Below are 21,068 nucleotides of genomic sequence, written 5' to 3'. Positions count from 1 at the left end.
AAAAAAAAAAAAAAAAAAAAAAAAAAAAAAAAAAAAAGAATAGAAAATTACTGACCTCTTTTGCTTATGATTCCAGATACAAAAACCCTAAAAAAATTGTTGTGGCTTATTAAATGTTAATATTAGAAGTATTAATTTATTGTCATTTGGTAAGTTTGTTCAGAAGTAAAAGGATGGTTTAACATAATATAATTCACCACATTAATACACAAAAAGAAAAAATCACATAATTATCTCAGTAAATGTAGAAAATAATAAAGTTAAATACCTATTTATATTGAAAGACCTAGAGCACAAATCATACTTAATGGAGAAAGATGTATTACGTTTTAAGACTAGTAGTAAGACAAGGATACCCATTACCGCCCACTATTGTTAGCATAACACTGGGCTTTCTAGACAACTGTAAATGAAGAACAAAAAGAGATGGGAATTAGAGGGGAAGGAATGAAACTATCATTATTTGCAGATAATGTGATAATCTACATAGCAAAAACCACAGATCATACTATTAGAGTTAAGCAAGGTTGCCAGATGCAAGATCAGCTTATGTATTGCAACAGAATTTCTCAATACCAGCAAAAACTGATTAGAAAATATAATTAAATAATATTCATGGAAGCAACAAAAACTATTAAATATTTAGGAAAAATATTAAAAATTAAAAGCTATAAAAAGCATGAATAAATGGAGTAATTTTTACATATTTTAGTCAGATGACAATATAAAGTTGTGTTAATTCTCCCTCAATTTTTTTTTTTTTTGAGATAGAGTCTTGCTCTGTTGCCCAGGCTGGAGTCCAGTGGCGTGATCTTGGCTCACTGCAACCTCCTCTTCCTGAATTCAAGTGATTCTTGTGCCTCAGCCTCCTGAGTAGCTGGGATTACAGATGTGCACTACCATGCCTGGCTAATTTTTCTATTTTTAGCAGAGATGGGGTATCACCATGTTGGCCAAGCTGGTCTCAAACTTTGACCTCAAGTGATCTGCCTGCCGTGGCCTCCCAAACTGCTGGGATTACAGGTGTGAGCCACCGTGCCTGGCCACAATTCTCCCCAAATTAACCTATAATGTCAAAGCAATCTTAACAAAATTCCAGTAGGATTTTTTTAAGGAGCTTGTTGATGTATTTTAGAAGTTGTATGGAAGATTAAGAGATTCATGAATAACAACTTTGAGAACGGAAAACACAGAGAGGAAACTTGCCCTATCAGATGTTAAGACATATTGTATCAAGATATTAAGACATAGCCTTATTGTGGCAAAATACAAATAGAACGGAGTAACAGAGTAGAGCACTCAGTTGACAGACCCATGTGTGTAAGGAATTTAACAAATGATAAAGATGACCTACTAAGGGAATTGGATCCTGTGGCAGATTCCATTCCCAAAGAGGATTGCAGCATTATCTCCCTCCCACGTGTGCTTCTTTACAAAGTGACTTTGAGCCCTTCCTATTGGAGGTGAAATGTATGTTTCCTCGCCCTGATTCTGGGCAGGTTTGTGATGACAGTGGAAGTCATGCTAAATGATTTCTGAAGCCGTATAAAGCTAATATAGCCTGAGCAAGTGATGGTAAGGTTTTATAAAGTCATAGAGCCTTTGAATTTTTCTTTGTCTTGGAAGTCAGCCATCATAATGTGAAGAAGCCCAAGCAGCCTGTGAAGAGGCGCTAGTGGAAAGGAACTCGGTGCCCCTGCCCTCAGTCCCAGCTGAACTCTCAGCTGATAGCCATCACCAACTTGCCAGCCATAGGAGTGAGCCAACTTGAGAGTGGATCTTTCAGTCCCAGTGGAGCCATCTCAGCTGGCACTCCATGGTAGAAAGATGAACCATCCTTGCTTATCCTTGCCAGTGCTGCAGATACATGAGCAAAATAAATGTTTTTGTTGTTTTAAGCCACTACATTTTGGAGTGTTTTGTTATGCCGGTGTGTTAAACAGGCCTCTATGTCACACCATATACATATATTGGCTCTAAATGTTAAAGATAATACATACAGTTTGTGGAATATTATATAATAGACTATCTTTGTAACATAGGAGTGGGGAAGGATTTCTTAAGCAAAATCCCAAATACACAAATCATGTGCCCAAAATGGATGACTTTGGTTAAATAGGAGGTAAGCAATTTTGCCCAATGAGAAATTGATAAAATGAACAGAAAGATAATTGTTTGGGAGACTATAATTGTAAATATCAACAGTCTAATATTTGGAATTTGCAAAGAACTGTTGCAAATCAACAAGAAAAAGAAAGCAGCCCCTATGAAAAAGCGATCAAAGACTAAAAACTTTCAGTTTACAAGGAAGCTCATATGACTAAAAAGCATATGAAGAAAGTGTGCAAACTCACAAATGAGTAGAAAAACAAAAATAAGAATATCAAGATCTTATGTTACACCTAGCAGAGTGGCAGAACTTGGAGATTAGAGGATATTAGTTTCCTAGGGTTGCCATAGCAAAGTACCAAACACTAGGTGGCTTAAAGAACAGGAACTTATTTTCTTACAGTTTTGGAGGCTAGAAGTTCAAAATCGAGGTGTCAGCAGGGTTGGGTTCCTTTAAGAGGTGTGGGAGAGGATCTGTTCCAGGCTTCTCTCCTAGCTTATGGTGGTTTGCTGACAATCTTTGTTCTTCCTTGGCTTATAGATGCCTCACCCCAATCTCTGCCTTCATCTTCACATGATGTTCTCCTGTGTCTGTCCATATGGCCTTCCCTCTATACATGACTGTCTTTGCATCCAAATATTTTCCTTTCTACAAGGACACCAGTCATGTTGGATCAGGACCCTCCCTAATGACCTCAACTTGACTGCATTTTCAAACACAATCACATTCTGAGCTACTGGGAGTTATGACTTTAACATATCTTTCTTGGGGGACATATTTCAATCCATAACACTGAGTATTGTGTGACATTGGTGGGGATGTGAGCCTTCGAAACCCTCAGGCTATGCTGGTGGGAGGGAGAATGGGAGCAGCCTGGCAGTACTCAGTGAAGCCAAGTATACTCACACCACGCGACGCAGCTTTCCTGATCCTGGGAATATGTGCTGGAGAATTTCCCATATAGTTTTGTTTTGTTTTGTTTTTTGGTATTTTTAGTAGAGATGGGGTTTGTCCAGGCTGGTCTCAAACTCCTGAGCTCAAGTGATCCGCCTGCCCTGGCCTCCCAAAGTGCTGGGATTATAGCTGTGAGTATACCGCTCCCATCATAGCCTCCCATACAGATTCATAAGTGACATATATGGGAAGATAATCACAGCATTGTTTGTGGTAGTGAGGAGTTGGAAACATTCCAGCTGTCCATCCTTGGGGGGCTGAATATGTTAAATCTGGTGGGTACAGATTATGGAACAGTATGCAGCATCTAGGAGAAATGACCAGATGCATGCGTGGCAATATGGATAGATCTCAAAAACATCATGCTAGGTGAAAAAAGGAAGAGACCAGATGATATATAAAACATGAGAACATAACCTTTCTATACATTAAAACATATGCATACAAGACAATAGTCAAAGTACATATACATATAAGCACAATACAATGCTTGTCAATTGTGGGGAGAGAAACTGGGCTGTGGAATGGAGATGAAAGCGAATTAGTAAAAAGTGGGGCATGTGGCGTTGTGTGTTGACCTCAAACAGTAATGTCTCATGAACAGAAGAATTTGTTCAAATCAACCCTGAGTCCTGAAACACACAAACACTTTGCCATGAAATACTCCACTTCCATTGATTGACTGATTGATTGATTGAGATGGAGTCTTGCTCTGTCACTGAGGCTGGAGTGCAGTGACGTGATCTTGGCTCACTGCAACCCCCACATCCGAGATTCAAGTGATTCTTCTACCTCAGTCTCCCAAGTATCTGGGATTACAGGTGGCTGCCACCATGCCTGGCTAATGTTTTTTTTTATTTTTAGTAGAGACGGGGTTTCACGATGATGGCCAGGCTGGTCTCAAACTTCTGATTTCAAGTGATCTACCTGCCTTGGCTTCTCAAAGTGCTGGGATTACAGGCATGAGCCACCATGTCAGGCCTGAAAATAATTTTATCCTGTGAGAGTTTTAAGATCTTAAGGTTGGTGGAATGGGACATCAATTTTGCAACATTAAGAATTAAAAAAAAGAAAAAGAAAAAAATGATCTTAAGGTTGGAAGAGACCTTCCCTTCAACAGCTCTGTCTTGCCCTGCACTGCTTGTTGAGGGAGATACAAGAGAAGCAAGATGTACTTCCCGTCCTCAGGATGATCCATCTAGATGGGGAGAAAACATGCTCAAGAAACAATTCTGTGATGACGCAAGTCAGCATGCAGCTCAGCAAAGGGAGAGGGACTGGGGAAGAGCAAGATGTCTGTTCAAGATAAAAATAGGTAGATGGAATGTATTGACTTCAGAAGAATTTGCTTAAGTACAAAGGACTCCCCAGGCCCTCAGCTTGCTGCCCACTGCCAGAAGCCAAAATTTCATCTGTTCTACCAGGAAACTCTGAGGGAGCTGTGACCTGCCGACGGTGAAGAGGCTTTGCAGGAGGGTAGGCTCACCTCCTAGCTTCAATCAGATTACTTTTATACCTAGGGCTCCAGATTAAGATTTTCCTTGGCCAGGTACAGTAGCTCATGCCTATAATTGTAACACTTTGGGAGGCTGAGGCAGGTGGATCCCTGAGCCAAGGAATTCAAGACCAGCTCGGGCAACATGGCAAAACCTCATCTCTACAAAAAATACAAAAATTAGTCAGGCGTGGTGGTGTGAGCCTATAGTGCCAGCTAGTTGGGAAGCTGGGGTGGGAGGATCACTTGAGGCTGGGAGGTCAAGGGTGCAGTGAGCCATGATTGCACCACTGCACTCCATCCTGGGCGACAGAGTAAGACCCTGTCTCAAAAAAAAAAAAAAAAAAAAAGATTTTCCCTGAGGATGGATTTCTATGTTGAAAAGTTTGAGAACCACAGATCTACAGGACAAAGTCCTAGTGCCGCAGCAGGGTCTTCCGGGCCCTCCCCTCCTCCCAATCTGGCTCTCACTGACCTCTTGGACTTCCTTGGATCCCAGGCACTGCCATTTTATGCATACCTCCTCACTCTCTTGTGCCACTGTCTGCTGAGTGAGTTCCTCATCTCCCTCAAGCTTTATCTCCAGCATCTTCTCCTCTTTGGACTCTCTCCTCATCCATCACCTTCCCCTACCTAGAGCTGTTACCCTGCTCCTTTATTAAAGCATTCATCACACCCTGTGCTGCGACTTTCTTACGAGCCAGCTATGAGCATCCCAGAGACCAGCCACACCCTTCTCCATCTTTGTCGCCTCAGCAACCAGCATGGCACCTGGCACTTAGTAAGTGATAAGTGAACATTTGTGAAGGCAACGTGTGAATTGCTACATGTTTGTTTTTCTGAGTTCCTGTATTCACTCACATAAAAACATGATATTTATTTATTCATTTTTATTTTTTACAAAAGTTTATTTTATTTTTTGAGACAGAGTCTCACTCTGTTGCCCAGGCTGGAGTGCAGTGGCACCGATCTCGGCTCACTGCAACCTCTGCCTCCCAGGTTCAAGCAATTCTCCTGCCTCAGCCTCCTGAGTAGCTGGGACTACAGGTGCATGCCACCATGCCCGGCTAATTTTTTGTATTTTTAATAGAGACAGGGTTTCACTGTGTTAGCCAGGATGGTCTCTATCTCCTGACCTCGTGATCCGCCCACTTTGGCCTCCCAAAGTGCTGGGATTACAGGTGTGAGCCACCACGCCCAGCCAAGTTTATTCTTAAATGTACAATAGGCTCCAAGACAACTCTTTATTCTAGTTATAGGTGGTAAAATATATTATGGCAGAGAATCCAGATGTTTAAATAGGAATGGAATTGAGGGTCATCATCATCTCAGGCACAATGAGCAGCTTATTTGCCATATTTTTTTTTTCCCTATTATAATACTTCTAAAAAAATCGGCACATTGTACATATTTATGGGAACAGTTTGATGTTTCCATACATTTATATGTTGTATAATGATTAAACTAGGGCATTTGGCATATTCATTACCTCATATATTTGTAATTTCTTTTTTTTTTTTTTGAGACAGAGTTTCACTCTTGTTGCCCAAGCTGGAGTGCAATGGTGCCATCTTGGCTCACTGCAACCTCTGCCTCCCAGGTTCAAGCGATTCTCCTGCCTCGGCCTCCCAAGTAGCTGGGATTACAGGTGTGTGCCACCACGCCCGGCTAATTTTTTGTATTTTTAGTAGAAACGGGGTTTCACCATGTTAGCCAGGCTGGTCTTGAACTCCTGACCTCAGATGATCCACCGGCCTTGGCCTCCCAAAGTGCTGAGATTACAGGTGTGAGCCACCGTGCCTGGCTGCATTTGTAATTTCTTTGTGGTGAGAACATTTAAAATCCTTGCTTCTAGCTATTTTTTTTTTTCTTTTCTTTTTCTTTTTTTTTTTGAGACAGGGTCTCGTTCTGTGGCTCAGGCTGGAGTGTAGTGGCAATCACGGCTCACTGCAGCCTCGACCTCTTGGGCTCAAGCAATCCTCCTCCTTTAACCTCCCAAGCAGCTGGGACCACAGGTGTGCACCACCACACCTGGCTAATTTTTTAATTTTTTTTTTGGTAGAGATGGAGCCTCTCTAGGTTGCCCAGGCTGGTCTCAAACTCTTGGGCTTAAGTGATCTCCTGCCTTGGGCTCCAAAGTGCTGGGATTATAGGTGTGTGTGTGAGCTGCTATGACCAGTCTTCTAGCTATTTTCTAATATGTAATACCTTACTGTTAACCATGGTCACCCTAGTGTGCAATAGAACAACAGAACTTATTCCACCTTTCGAATTGTAACTTTGTACCCATTGACCAAACTCTCCCCATCCTCCCTTCTCCCCTCCTGTTCCCAGTCATAACCACTGTTCTGTTCTCTGTTTCTAGGATATTAACTATTTTTTTTTTAGAGCCCACATATGAGTGAGATCGTGCAATGTTTGCCTTTCTGTGCCTGGCTTATTTCACTTAACATGATGTCTTCCATTTCAACATTCTGTTGAAAATGACAGGATTTCATTCTTTTCTATGGTTGAATAATATTCCATTGTGTATATATGCCACATTTTCCTTGTCCATTCATCCATTGATGGATACTTGGTTGATTTTATATGTTGGCTATTGTGAGAAGTTCTGCAATAAAAATGAGAGTGCAGGTATCTCTCCAACATACTGATTTCATTTCCTTTGGATATATACCCAGTAGTGGAATTGCTGGTTCATATGGTAGTTCTAGTTTTAATTTTTTGAGGAACTTCCATACTGTTTTCCACGGTGGGTGTACAAATTTTTTGCCAGATTTCTTAACTCCACCTGTGTCCAGGGCCCCTTCAGCCTCTGTTTGTTTCTGCTTGAAAGTCACATCTTCCTTGTCCATCTCCTTGGCCTGTTCCTTGTGCTGTTTCAGGGGCTGCTTCTTGCCACCTTTGTGTCCAGACATGACACCTGCTGCCTCTTTAAAAACATATGGCATTTAAAATGGGGCTCTCTCTCTCTATCTAGCATGGGGGTTAGCAAACTATGGCCTGTGGGCCAAATCCAGTCTGTGATCTGTTTTAGCCCACAGGTTAAGAATGGTTTTTGCATTTTTAAATACATAACAAAAACTAAGAAAATTATGTGACAGATATCTGTATGTGGCTTGCAAAGCCTAAAATATTTATCTGACCCTTTACAGAAAAAAATTGCCAGCCCAGGGGACACTATCAGAGGACACTATGAAAAGTCATGGGATTCCATAGGCTGTGAGGAGTGGATTTGCATTAGTTAACAGTAGCTGACACTTAGCTAACATAATCAATTTTTTTATGTGCCAGCTACTGTTCTAAGGACTTTACGTATGTTAACTCGTTTAATTCTCCTCCAAACCCTGAAAGATAGGCATTATTGTTAGTCTCATTTTATCAACGAAGAAACTGAGATACAGAACATTTGATGTGGTTAAGGTCCCACGGTGGCTTGCTTTCTGATGGGCTTGAGACTCAGCTGGGCATGGTGGTTGAGAACAATGGGCTCTTGTGCCACTCTGCCTGGTTTCAGTCCTGGCTCCATGATTTAAATGAGTCTCTACTTAAAGTGCTTAGCTTAGTGCCTGGTATGGCATGGGAACTAGGTAAGTATTCCCTAGTATTATTGGGGTGCTGCAAAGTCACATTCACAAATAGCTCCTGTTACTATAATGGAATAGAGAATATCACTCACTAGAAGTGGAGAAAAACAGTCAGATTGGGAGAACTATGTTTCCTAGTGCACTGTGCGTGATGAGGGCAGTCATGGATAGAGAGTGTGGTGTTGACATAAACGTGTGTGAATTGAATGAGGGAGCAGAATGGTGATGTAGGGTGTGTGTGTGTGTGTGCATGTGTGCATGTGTATATGAATGTGGGGGGACAGTGAGAGAGGGAATGTGAGAGAAACTGTGTGTGTTTAGCTATTAACATAAGTATAAAACTTTGGAGACAGAATGAGAATGTCTAAGGAGGGTTGTTGATTGGAAAGGTTTTGGGGTAAAGCACTTGCATAAAATTTTATAAGAAAACCCCCAGACTGATACTGTTTTTCAAAGCTTCTGGAATGTTATACATGTTTTCTTTGAACACATCTTTGAGACTGGATCACTCAGAGGCCGGTATTTATATGGATTATGTTGTGTATTGACTGAACACAGGAACTAGTATTGGCTTCTCCACCCATGATCCTAGAAAGTGATTTTTAGCCCAAGAAATTGACAGACATGTCTGAAAACATTCTAGAAACAGATGGCTGAGAGCAAACCATCAGAGCTCTATGAACTAGAGTGCCTCTAGAACTGCTGCCATAGGTCAAAGGTGCTGGGAACATTTAAAAACCTCTGAGATGAGTCCCAGGCATCTGGTGGTGGTGGTGGAACTGGCTTGTACCACCTTGGAGGAGCCAATTGTGCATAGATATTCCCAACTCCATCATTCAGCAACATCCATTTGGTAGCTTGAAATTGGCCATGATAAAGGTATTTACATTATAGAAATCGACAAATGCTACACATCAGAGTTTTGTTCCTTCACTTGGAGCTGGTTGTTAAATATTTACCAGTGCACCACCACAGACATCAGGCTTACCTCTCTTATCAGTTCCAAAATCCTAAGAATAAAAGGAGCATGGTAACAAGAGCAGAATCACTAGGAGAAGAAACTTATTTTAGTGGTAACATTCTATTTTTAACAGGTTAAATAGCAGTTCTTAGTTTTGAGAGGCTTTTTCAATGCCAATTGATCTAATTTTGTCCTATTTTGACATCAGACATTCTAGGAAAACATAGTGGATGTAAAATGATTGGGTTATGTTTAAATGGTATGTGTGTTTGAGTGTGTGTGTGTGTGAGAGAGAGGGAGGAGAGGGGGGGAGGAAGGATGTTTGTGTGGTGAGTGGGTAAAAGTTTTGAGCAGATGCAAGACAAAGAACATAGTATATATTACATGAAATATAACATATTTTAAGATAGTTATATGAAATATGTGTATATATTTTTTGGTCAATTGTTTCATTCAGGTTTATTTTTCTTTGTTTTCTGGTCTTTTTTATAATTGTGCATTGACTTATTGTCTTTCCACTGGGATATCACAGAGAGAGAAGTGGATTTTTAAAAGTATATTTATTTAATGCAAGTCATACCCTAGGAGAATAAAAGATTACTGAGTCATTGTCCCTGCAAAGTTGAGTATTATGTTGAGATTTTGAGTTTTCAACAATAGCTAATTTTCAATGAAGAGATTATGCTGTAAAATTGAAATGAGTTTGGAAAGGAGTCAATTAAAGTTTCACACAGTTATGTAGAAGTTTGTTATTATCAGTGGTTAGCTCTAATTAACACAAGAATGTGATTTCAGATGACATTGAAGGGGTATGTAAGTGCCTTTTTTGTGTCTCTTACTGTTTATGGAAGAACCAACTCTTGTGGAAAATGTAGACTTTGCAGCCATTGGAATATAATTATATGTGTTTTGTTTGTTTTTGTAGAACAGATGCAAGACAAAGAACATAGTATGAGATATTGGAATGCAATTTCGAAACATATGTTTCCAAAATTATGGAAATGTTCTAGATGATAAATAAATCCTTTCAGCCTCAGAGGGTACAGGCTGCAAGGCTGAGGGAGAGCTGAGTTGGATGGGGAAGAACGTGGTTTAAGTAACAGGCTGAATAGTAAGCACATCAAAGCCATTAAAGCATAAACCCCCAGATTTAAAAATGTGAGAGGCGAAAGATTATGTAGCGTGGTCTGGCGGCTTTATAGAACCCGTTTCAAATGAGGGATAGAACAAAAGAATGTGTGATTGAAGCTCTTGAAGAGATTTATTTCAGGAGAGAGGCAAACATTTTGCTCTGATACCAATTAACCAGGAGAAAGCACCATGTCATAAATGCCAATATTAAAAATGTAAATCCTACACCTGAGGGTGTATTGAAGACAGGTCAAAATTCTTTGAAGATGGAATGCATAAAGAGATAACAGGAAGAGAGCCTTCCAGCTGCTCAGCCTACCTGTTTAGTTCTGTGTCCTGTCTGCTGATGAGATTTTCCATGGGGAAGCAGGCTCTTGTTTGGGGTGGTTTGGCTACTTGACCTATTATGCGGGATTTAGATCTCCTTCAAGAGAATTTATTATGGGAACTCTAGAAGATCTTGTTTATAATACTCCTTTATCTGTAATGACTTGGAGATGCTCCAAGGTTTTTCTAGCATAGTTTGGATAGCATAGTTCTCATAATGGATGTGTAAAGGTATTTACAAAATGCAGAGTGAAAACCATCAAGTGCTATGTATAGCACTTTTATGCCTTTCAAAGTATGTTTGCTTCCATTAACTTGGTTGTTCCTCTCCATAATTCTGTGCAAAAGGAAAGGCATACAGAGTCATAGTCTTCAGAGCTTGGGATGAATTTAGGATGATTTAACCCAGCCCTTTCATAGTAGAAAAGAGGCCCAGGGAAGTTGAGAGATTTCATCCCCATTAGCCTCTTGGGGAAACTAAGCAAGGAGAGATTTAAGCTTCTTGGCCACCAAAAGCATTGCATGTTGAATCCTGGATTTCTATCATTGGTAATAAGGCAGCCCAGTCTTCTGGGAAAGGAAATACACAAAAAAGTCAAACAAAAAGTGTTGTCTGGAATAGAGATGTCTGTTGCTACAAAAATATTCAACTCCTTGTCACTGAACCAGGATAATAAATCTCTTTACCTTCTGTATTTTGGTGCATTGAAACATTATCTTTTATGATCATAGGTGTTGCTTCATTATTTAAAGCATACTTGTTATTGCAGGAAAGACAAGCTTGCATTTGATTTATAATGGAACCATTGTGCTTTGAGTTAAATGAAAGTTCAAAGGAAAATGAATTCTAAATAAGAATAATTGAAGAGATTCAAGGTTCATTTGAGTTTATATTCATCAAGGCAATTGTCTCCGAAATCTTCTTATTTAAAGCAACAGGACAGATCGTAACTTACAAACTTCGCCTTTATGACATCACTTCATTCTATATATCATAATCAGAAATGTTAAGCCTCAGCAGTAATTTATACAAAATGTATTGTTACAGAGTTATAAATGTCATTAAGTGGTAGACTTATGCCTCAGTGTCATGCAAGTTGAACCTTGGATTTAAAAAAATTACCCATAATGCAAGTATTCTATAAAAATATTCTTAGTACTCTCTCCTCCACTGCAGCCTCATATGAAAAGTTCAGTTCCATTTTCCACCTGTACTCTGCTCTGGGAAGTGCAACCTTTATTTCTCCTTCATGTTTTTAAAGTCACCTTCTTAATTCTGGTAGAACATAACTCAAACAACTGAAAATGTTAGGAATGGATTTACAGTCCCTCTGGCTACTCTCTATCTGGGATGGAAAAGAAAGTGAAGCTGGAGATAACTTTTCCTGCCATCAAGGGACATCTAGAGAGGAGAGGCGATTAATTGTAATGTGCCAACTAGTTTTGATTATTCAGGGACTTGTGATGGAATTTGTGGATTATTCAGGTCCCTGGTTTTCTGTTTTGGTTAATTTCACTGCTCAGTGGCACCTCCAGAGGTCAGGGACAGCTATTCTCCTATGGAGTGTCCCCAAAGAGACAGTGGCAAAGGAACCACCCCCTTCTGAGCAACTACTCTGTGTCAGACACAGGGAGGATTTATTTTTTTTTAACATGTATATTCTTTCATTAATTTCACAACAAACCTCCGTTCTATTTTATAGACAGTAAAAACTCAGTGTAATTCATTCATTTCTCAAATCTCTATCAAGTGTGTTCTGTGTGCTAGTCCCTGGGATAAAACAGTGAATGAAAGAGATGGGTCCTGGCTTTCTCTGAGCTTAGGATGCAGGAAGGAAAAAAAATAAAGTAGGCAAATCATCAAATATATAAAATATAAAATTACAAACAGTGATATATGTAATGAATGAAAATTTTAAGGGATCACAAGATTTGTAAACAGGGGATCTGATCCAGTTTGTGGAATCAGAGATGGCAACCCTGAGGGCATAAGCCTCTGCGCTGGTGATTGAAGAATGGAGTAGAAGCTGTCAAAGCTTGCACGGCGAGCCCGCAGCAGAGCTGGGATTCAAGCTCAGGTCTGCCTGACACCAGACTCTCTCCATATTGCACTACTACAGACAATTGAAACTATGCCCTGACAGGGAGACCTTTGACTCCCAGCCCCTAGCCGTGCTCCACCAGCTGCCCCAGAGATGCCGTGTCCGTGGGAGTTGGTAATGGTGGATTTGAAGCTGAAGAGCTCCTGTGGTTTCTCAGCAAGTTTAACTGGCAATATGAAGGAGCCCTCACTCTCTGTGCATTCTTTCCATTTTCTTCATGGTTCTGTCTAGATTGGATTTAGGCACTGGCAGGAGGGGTGTCCCTCTGGCATGACTACTGATGGGGTTGTGTGGCTATTTTCAAACATTGGGAGGGGCTTGATTAATGACCAGCCCAAACCACAGTTCAGAAACATTGCCTGGAGCCTCTGTAAAACTCCCCAGATCCTGTCTCCTTGTCTACCTCCCTTTACCCAACCCTGCCTCCCCTGATCTAAAGCCATCTTGGAGATTGGCTACCTGCCTGAAAAACTCCCTGACCTGCTGAGGAACCGCAGCAGGGAGTCCTGTTAGCAGCTGTGGGAGGGTTGGAGTCTGACCAGAACATTCCTCGCTCATGTTTCCACCCACTCCGTGTCTGCAGGGTGAAATGCCCCATTGGATGCGGTGGCCACCCCAGAGCTGCACCTTCTAGCTAGATACAGGGATAGGAGTGGTTGGGATTGAAGGCGAGAAGTCTGGGAAATGAACCATTTTCTTAGGTCTTCTGCTGATTTCCACCCCTCTGACTAATTATAGCAGGGGCAGTGATTTACCAAAAGAAGGCATTGTATGACTTTTTAAAGACATCTTTCCAAAAAAACAAGCAAAAATTCTCCCCCAAGCAAAACCAACCGCCCCCCCCAAAAAACCTAAAAGCCAAAAAACTCAAACATCCAGGGAAAAGACCTTCTCTTTAAGCCTAAATTTTCACCATTTGTGACTTACTTTTTTTTTTTTTTTTTGCGGGGGCGGGGGGGACGCAGTCTTGCTCCGTCGCCAGGCTGGAGTGCAGTGTAGCAATCTTGGCTCACTCCAACATCCACCTCCCGGATTCAAGCTACTATCCTGCCTCAGCCTCCTCAGTAGCTGGGACTACAGGCGCGTGGCACCACGCCCAGCTAATTTTTGTATTTTTAGTAGAGACGGGGTTTCACCATGTTGGCCAGGATGGTCTTGATCTCTTGACCTCGTGATCTACCTGCCTCGGCCTCCCAAAGTGCTGGGATTACAGGCGTGAGCCACCGCGCCCGGCCCGTGACTGACTTTTTTGAATTACACAGCATTACTTTTTTGCTTCAATGTTTTTGTGCAAATGCATGCTCTCTGGGGAGAAGCAAAGTTCTTGAAGTTGAAACCACCGAAATGTGAATGAATTTATCATATCCCTTGTTTGTATCTGGTGAACGGGTAACTAGAGGCCCTGAGGTATCTTGGGGAACAGTTTGCTGAAGTGAGGACAGGACAGGGGCAGCCACTTTAATCGCTGGTCCGGGCTCCCCAGCCTCCCTTTTGCAAAAAGCAAAAATACGTTATCGTCACTAGGGGGCGGAAGTAGGCCAGCAATAGGCCTCTAGTACTTGTTATCAGTTCTGAAAATGAAAGTTGGCAAATCTGCATTATTAGTGTTTTATTTTTCTTAGGAATCCCAAGTCTCTCTGAGATGGTATGAGTGTGAGAGTTCGGCTACTGTAGTAGTAAAGAAGCCAATCCCCAGAAAATAAAAGCCCTGTGTAGGTAAAGCAGATATCCAACAGAGTCTATCAATGGACTTTGAAATTGTTCTACTGTTTTTATTATGAAAATTTACTGAAAATTTCTCAGACCTAAAATTCAAATAAGAATGTTTGAAACCAGCCGGGTGCGGTGGCTCACGCCGGTAATCCCAGCACTTTGGGAGGCTGAGGCGGGTGGCTCACGAGGTCAGGAGATCAAGACCATCCTGGCTAACACGGTGAAACCCCGTCTCTACTAAAAATACAAAAAATTAGCCGGGCGTGGTGGCGGGCGCCTGTAGTCCCAGCTACTCGGGAGGCTGAGGCAGGAGAATGACGTGAACCTGGGAGGCGGAGCTTGCAGTGAGCGGAGATTGCGCCACTGTACTCCAGCCTGGGCGACAGAGCGAGACTCCATATAAAAAAAAAAAAAAAAAAAAAGAATGTTTGAAACCAAACTGGTTTGTCAAATGCATAACAGCGCCCTTGATTTCACAAAAGGATGAAAACTTACATGTAGATGTATTTTTTTCTTATTATAAAGAACAAATTCTCTTGAGGAATGGTTAAAAAAAAAATCCGCCCCCGCCACCGTAAAATTCGTATGGTTCTGTTATGGGTGGCTCTGTTCTTACTGAATAAATCTTGCTTAGCAACTTACCTCCAGAGTAAATAATAAATCACCGCTGAAAGCTTCAGGCATTTAGCTCTGTCTGGGCAGTAAAACTTTGTGATGGTCTTGACAGCATTTTGTAAAATCATAATTGCTTAGGGAAAGTGATTCTGGATGTCTTAAAATGTTCAGAATTAAGGAGTAGCTGTTCCTTTGAGGGGAGTTATTCTAATGCTGTGTGTGTGTGTGTGTGTGTGTGTGTGTGTGTTTTATACGAATTCTAGATTATAATTTACACACACTCATCATTTCTATTAAGAATATGTAAAAATTCAATTGGAAGCACAGCCACATGTATCACACCCAGGTTTTGTAAAAAAAAAAAAAAAAAAAAACCCTTGAGACAATTAGGGCAAAGATGCTCAGTTATCTGTGCACAGTATACTATATGCAGGCCTACCTTTATATACACATATAGTTATGGATTGAATTGTGAGCCTCCCCAAGATTCATAGGTTGAGGCCCTAACCCTCAGTATCTTAGAATATGACTGTAATTGGATATAGGGTCTTTAAAGGAGCAAAAGTGAGGCTGGGATTACAGCCTCTTTAAAGAGGTAAAAATTAGTGGCTTATCCCTGCAATCCCAGTGCTTTGGGAGGCCAAGGTGGGAGGATTGCTTGAGCCCTGGAGTTTGAAACCAGCCTGGGTAATATAGCAAGATCCCATCTCTCTAAAAAAAATTATCTCAGTGTGGTAGTATGCCTGTAATCCCAGCTATTTGGGAGGCTGAGGGGGAGGATTGCTTGAGCCCAGAGGTTGATGCTGTGGTATGCTGTGATTGCACCGCTGCACTCCAGCCTGGGAGACAGAGCAAGACTCTATCTCAAAAAAAATAAATTAAAAAAAAAATTTTAAAAAAGTGGCTGGCTGGGTGTGGTGGCTCATGCTTGTAATCCCAGCACTTTGGGAGGCCGAGGCGGGCGGATCACGAGGTCAGAAGATCGAGACCATCCTGGCTAACACGGTGAAACCCCGTCTCTACTAAAAAATAAAAAAAATAAAAAAAATTTAGCCAGGCATGGTGGTGGGCGCCTGTAGTCCCAGCTACTTGGGAGGCTGAGACAGGAGAATGGTGTGAACCCGGGAGGTGGAGCTTGCAGTGAGCTGAGTTTGCGCCACTGCACTCCAGCCTGGGCGACAGGGCGAGACTTTGTCTCGGAAAAAAAAAAAAAAAAAAAAGGTGGTAAAATGAGGTCATTAGGGTGGGCCCTAATCCAGTGTGACTGGTGTCCTCCTAAAAGGAAATGATGCCCCAGACATACACAGAGGGAAGACCATATGGAGACACATGGACCAGGCAGCCCTCTACAATTACAAGCCCAAAAGCAAAGCCTCAGAAGGAACCAACCCTTGGACTTCCAGCCTCCAGAACTGTTTGATGTGAAATTGTTTTCAAAATAACAAATACAACATTGTTTTCAAAAGTCAATGTGTTAAAATGATATATTGGCATGTTTGAAATAGAGCTTGTGATTTGGTTGTAACAATTTTAATATCAATAATTTTTTTTTTTTTTTGAGACACGGTCTCATTCTGTCACCCAGGCTGGAGTGCAGTGGTGCCATCTTGGCTCACTTCAATCTCTGCCTCCCAGGTTCAAGTGATTCTTGTGCCTCAGCCTCATGAGTAGCTGGGACTACAGTCACGTGCTACCACGCCTGGCTAATTTTTTGTATTTTTAGGGTGTCACCATATTGGCCAGGCTGGTCTCAAACTCTTGGCCTCAAGTGATCCACCCCCCTCGGCCTCCCAAAGTGCTGGGATTACAGGCATGAGCCACTGTGCCTGGCCTGATATCAGTAATTTTTAAGTAGAATTGCTGAAAATGAAATAAAATCTTTAAAGAGACTCATATGATTGAACTGATCACCCCCCTGTAAGTTGCCAGTGAACTTAGTATGTGTGTCTGGATTCAACACAATTACATGGCTGTTTCAATTTCTCATCCTTTGGAAGTAGGAAGACACCTTTTTAGATGTTGTTCTTTTCTATCGTTCCCCAAAATTGTCATAGGACATTTAACTCCAAGTCTTGCATAGTAAGTGAAGTCTCTTTCTTTGTCTTATTTTACCCAACCAAACAACGTTTACTGTTTCCAGGTTCACCTCTGGAGTGGGACGTGACCACGGAGGCTCAGGTCTAGCCCAGCCTGAGTCATGGTAACATTCTGGAATCTCAGCGTCTTCCTGTAATGTGTAGGCACCTCTCTGAGTTTCCTATAGCACTAACTTTCTCTATAGTAACTAAGTTTTTGAGGCCAGTGAGTGCAGGGCTGGAAATAGTGGTGTACTTGACAAAACTGCAAAGTTCAACATTCCCACCCTGGCCCATGGCCTGGTGTCTCCTTTCCAAGGCTGTTTCTGTGTCCAGGAGACCTGCTAACTTCACCTGTAGGTATCATAGGCTGATTCTCTGGTATGCTTTTCTTTTCCATCTCTCTCTGCTATCAAAACTGGTCCTCCAGAGAGTATTGGAGTCATTTACAATGTAGTGTAAATTCCTCAATAGGTTCCCTTGCCCCATGGCAAGGACACTTAAAATCACATCTCTTATCTTCAGGACTTCCTCCTTCTAAGAGCAGTTCCAAACATCTAGCAGCAGGTGGAGAGGCATCTTTCAAGGGCAAGAGATTTTTCCTATGCATCACATCTGGAAGGCAGTTCCCTTCTTTGCTGGTAGAAAAAGCCAGGTGTGAATAAAAGAGCCATGTTAAGTAGTTGCTCTGAACTCATAGTGAACAAACACACATTTGTGACCAGGATTAGCAGACTGGGTCTGGCTGACCTCTTTCGTCTTCGTCCTCTTAGGAGGGGGTGTGTATTTGGATGTATGTTGCTCACTCTGGGCATGGGAGAAGTACCTGGTGTTATACACTGGCTGCCTGAGTCCTGTGGGTAGTGAGACAGGACAAGCATGGCAAGCCTCTGAAAGATTCTTTCTTCACCATCTCTGTCTGATGTAGTTTGGGCAACAGAGCCTGGTGTACCCAAGGAGATCAATAAAATATTTTTTTGGATGGATCAATGAATGGACGAATGGATGAATGAGTGAATGAGTTCTAGGAGCTCACAGGTAAGACCCCACTTTGGACCTTTCCTTTTGCTTTCTTGCTGTCCACTCCAGTTAGCCATCAGTATGATGCCTTGGTACCATCACTGCTGTGCTGCTAGGCTCCACACTGGACCTCCTACACTATGTAGTATGTTATACTGTGGAGTATATATTACATATACACACACAAATGCTGTAACCACCATGAGATCTATACGAAAAATTAGAACATTTAAAAGAATGAGAAAATTAAGTGTAAACAAGTTCTAATATTTTTTCCTACACCCCAATGGATATAAATGCACACCCGGGTGGGCATTGGGCATTACTTTGGAAAGCACTTGCTGAGGGCAGTGGTTTTACGTCTGACTTTGGCTAGAATCTACATTACATCTACTAGATGAAGTGAGAGCAGGATTCAATTTAAATATTCACTGAGGGCCTGCCTGGTGGTGGATGGCCTGCTAAATGCTGAGGGTGATAGTGACTCCATGCTCTGGATTATTCTAGGCAGACTTGATTTAAAATACTCTCTCCCACTTTCCCACAAATACACTCATACTGGCTGGTTGCATGCCCAGATTTTTAGTGTAGAAAGTGTTGGCCAGGTGTGGTGCCTCATGCCTGTAATCCCAGCACTTTGGGAGGCCAAGGCAGGCAGATCACATGAAGTCAGGAGTTTGAGACCAGCCTGGCCAACATGGTGAAACCTTGTCTCTACTAAAAAAACAAAAATTAGCTGGGGTGGTGGCTCATGCATGTAATCCCAGCTACTCGGGAGGCTGAGGCAGGAGAATGGCTTGAACCCGGGAGGTGGAGTTTGCAATGAGCCGAGATCAAGCCACTGCACTCCAGCCTGGGTGACAGAGTGAGACTCTGTCTCTTCCAAAAAAAAAAAAAAAAAAAAAAGGCGTGACAAGAGCTTTGGAAGAAACAAAAGATGTAGAAGACTGCTCTTGTTTCTCAGGTCTTATTTTAGGTTATGTTGTTAGGAGAGGCTCCCGAGAAGGGGCACACAGGAGCCTCAAATATCTTGGTAATGCCTGTTTCTGAACCCAAGAGGAGGGTGCTCAGGTTTCTTTTTATTCTTTATGTTTCTTTTTATTTTTTGAGACAGGGTCTCGCTCTGTCACCCAGGCTAGAATTCAGTGGTATGATCTTGGCTCACTGCAGCCTTGACTTCTTGGATTCAAGTGATCCTCCTGCCTCAGCCTCTCAAGTAGCTGGGATTATAGGTGCGTGTCACCACACCCAGCTAATTTTTTGTTTTTTTGTTTTTTGTAGAGATGGGATTTTGCTAGCTGCTCAGGCTGGTGTCAAACTCCTAGACTTAAGCAACGGTCCCGCCTCGGCCTCCCAAAGTGCCGGGATTACAGGGGTGAGCCACTGCGCCTGGCTTCCTTTTATTACTCATATCTAATTTATACATATATGCCATAGGTACACTTCTGAAAGATGAAGTATTTTATGAAAAGCAAAAAGAAATAAAAAAGGTATTTAAAACCGTGGGGCCCTCTGGGATCAAGTGCAAACGGAATGAAGCAGACAGTACATTACACAGATCAATGGGGCTGGGACGGTCTGGGGAAGCTTTGCCAATGAGGTTGTCAACTGTGGGGCCTAGCAGCACAGTGGAACATGGGCAGGTAGAGAGGCACTGGGGACACTTGGGTGACTTGAACAGTGAGAGGTAAGCATGGAGGTGGAGCCTGGCCTGGAAGGTAACATCAGCAGGAGGGCAGCAGCCAGGTGGTCACATTGCGTTACAGTGGGGATCCCGTAGAGAGATGGGCTAAAACTGGTTGCAGCAAGTTTTGAAAACCAGATTTAAAAGTTTCAAAATTGTATTGAGGGCACTGAAGAGCCCTTAACCAAAGTGAGTGAACTTTTGGGAAGGCGAATTTGAACCTATGGGGAAATGACACCTGTTGATGGCGTCTACTTGATACCTCCTGATTCCATTTACTTATCTGTTTGTACTGCAACAATAGCCTTCTTATTGGCCTCTTTCTCTCCCATCTTAATCGCTGCTCATCCATTTCCTATACTTTTGGCTGACAGATCTTTAAAAAATGCTGTCTGAACATAATATATCAGTTCCCAGGTCAAAAGTGTTTTAATGGTCCCTGCTGTCTTTTGAATGAATCCAAACGCCATCGCAGGACATACAAGGCCCTGTGTGCCTTTGTCCTTGTCCTCCTCTCCAGCATTGCCCCCAACTTCCCACTGTAACCAAATGGAAGCACCCATGCTTCCCTGAACTCTCTACACCCTCCCCTTCGAACCTGGGTTAGGAGGTTGCTCCCCAACCCCCAACTTCCTCTTACCCTGACTTCTAGTCATCCTTCAAGAGCCAGCTCAGGTATCAGGTCCTCTAAGACCTTTCCTACTTGAAGGGTGGCCTGTGTGTCAGCAGCATCTTAGCATCTCCTGGGAGCTTGTTAGATGTGCAGAATCCCAGGCCTATCTCAGACTTACTGAGCCAGGAATCTGCATTTAACAAGAACTCCAGGGGATTTAGGTGATGATCCAGAAGCCCTGCTGTGGGCAGCCTGGTCTATCCCTCTGCACCACCCACAAGGTCAGATAGTTGAGCCCCACATACTCTCTTGAAACCTTCAGGGGAAGGCATTGTTATCTTCTGTTTACTTCCCTGTCTTCCTTACTAGGTCCTGAATTCTGAGGGCTGTGACCACATTTGATTTATCTTTGGTGACTCAGTGACTATTCTAGTGCTAGCATACAGTAGGTGCTCAATAAATGCCTGTTGCCCATGTGAACAATCAGTAACTGATTTTGGTGACTCAGTGACTATACTAGTGCTAGCATACAGTAGGTGATCAATAAATGTCTGTTGCCCGTGTGAAAATCAGTAATTGAACTTTGGTGACTCAATGACTATTCTATGGCTAGCATACAGAAGGTGCTCAATAAATGCTTCTTGTCCATGTGAACAATCCGAGTAACAGTGGTCTGTTACT

The sequence above is a fragment of the Hylobates moloch genome, unplaced genomic scaffold (genome assembly GCF_009828535.3).
Source record: "Hylobates moloch isolate HMO894 unplaced genomic scaffold, HMol_V3 SCAFFOLD_15, whole genome shotgun sequence".
NCBI classification, from domain to species: Eukaryota; Metazoa; Chordata; class Mammalia; order Primates; family Hylobatidae; genus Hylobates; species Hylobates moloch.
This window is presented reverse-complemented; position numbering follows the sequence as displayed.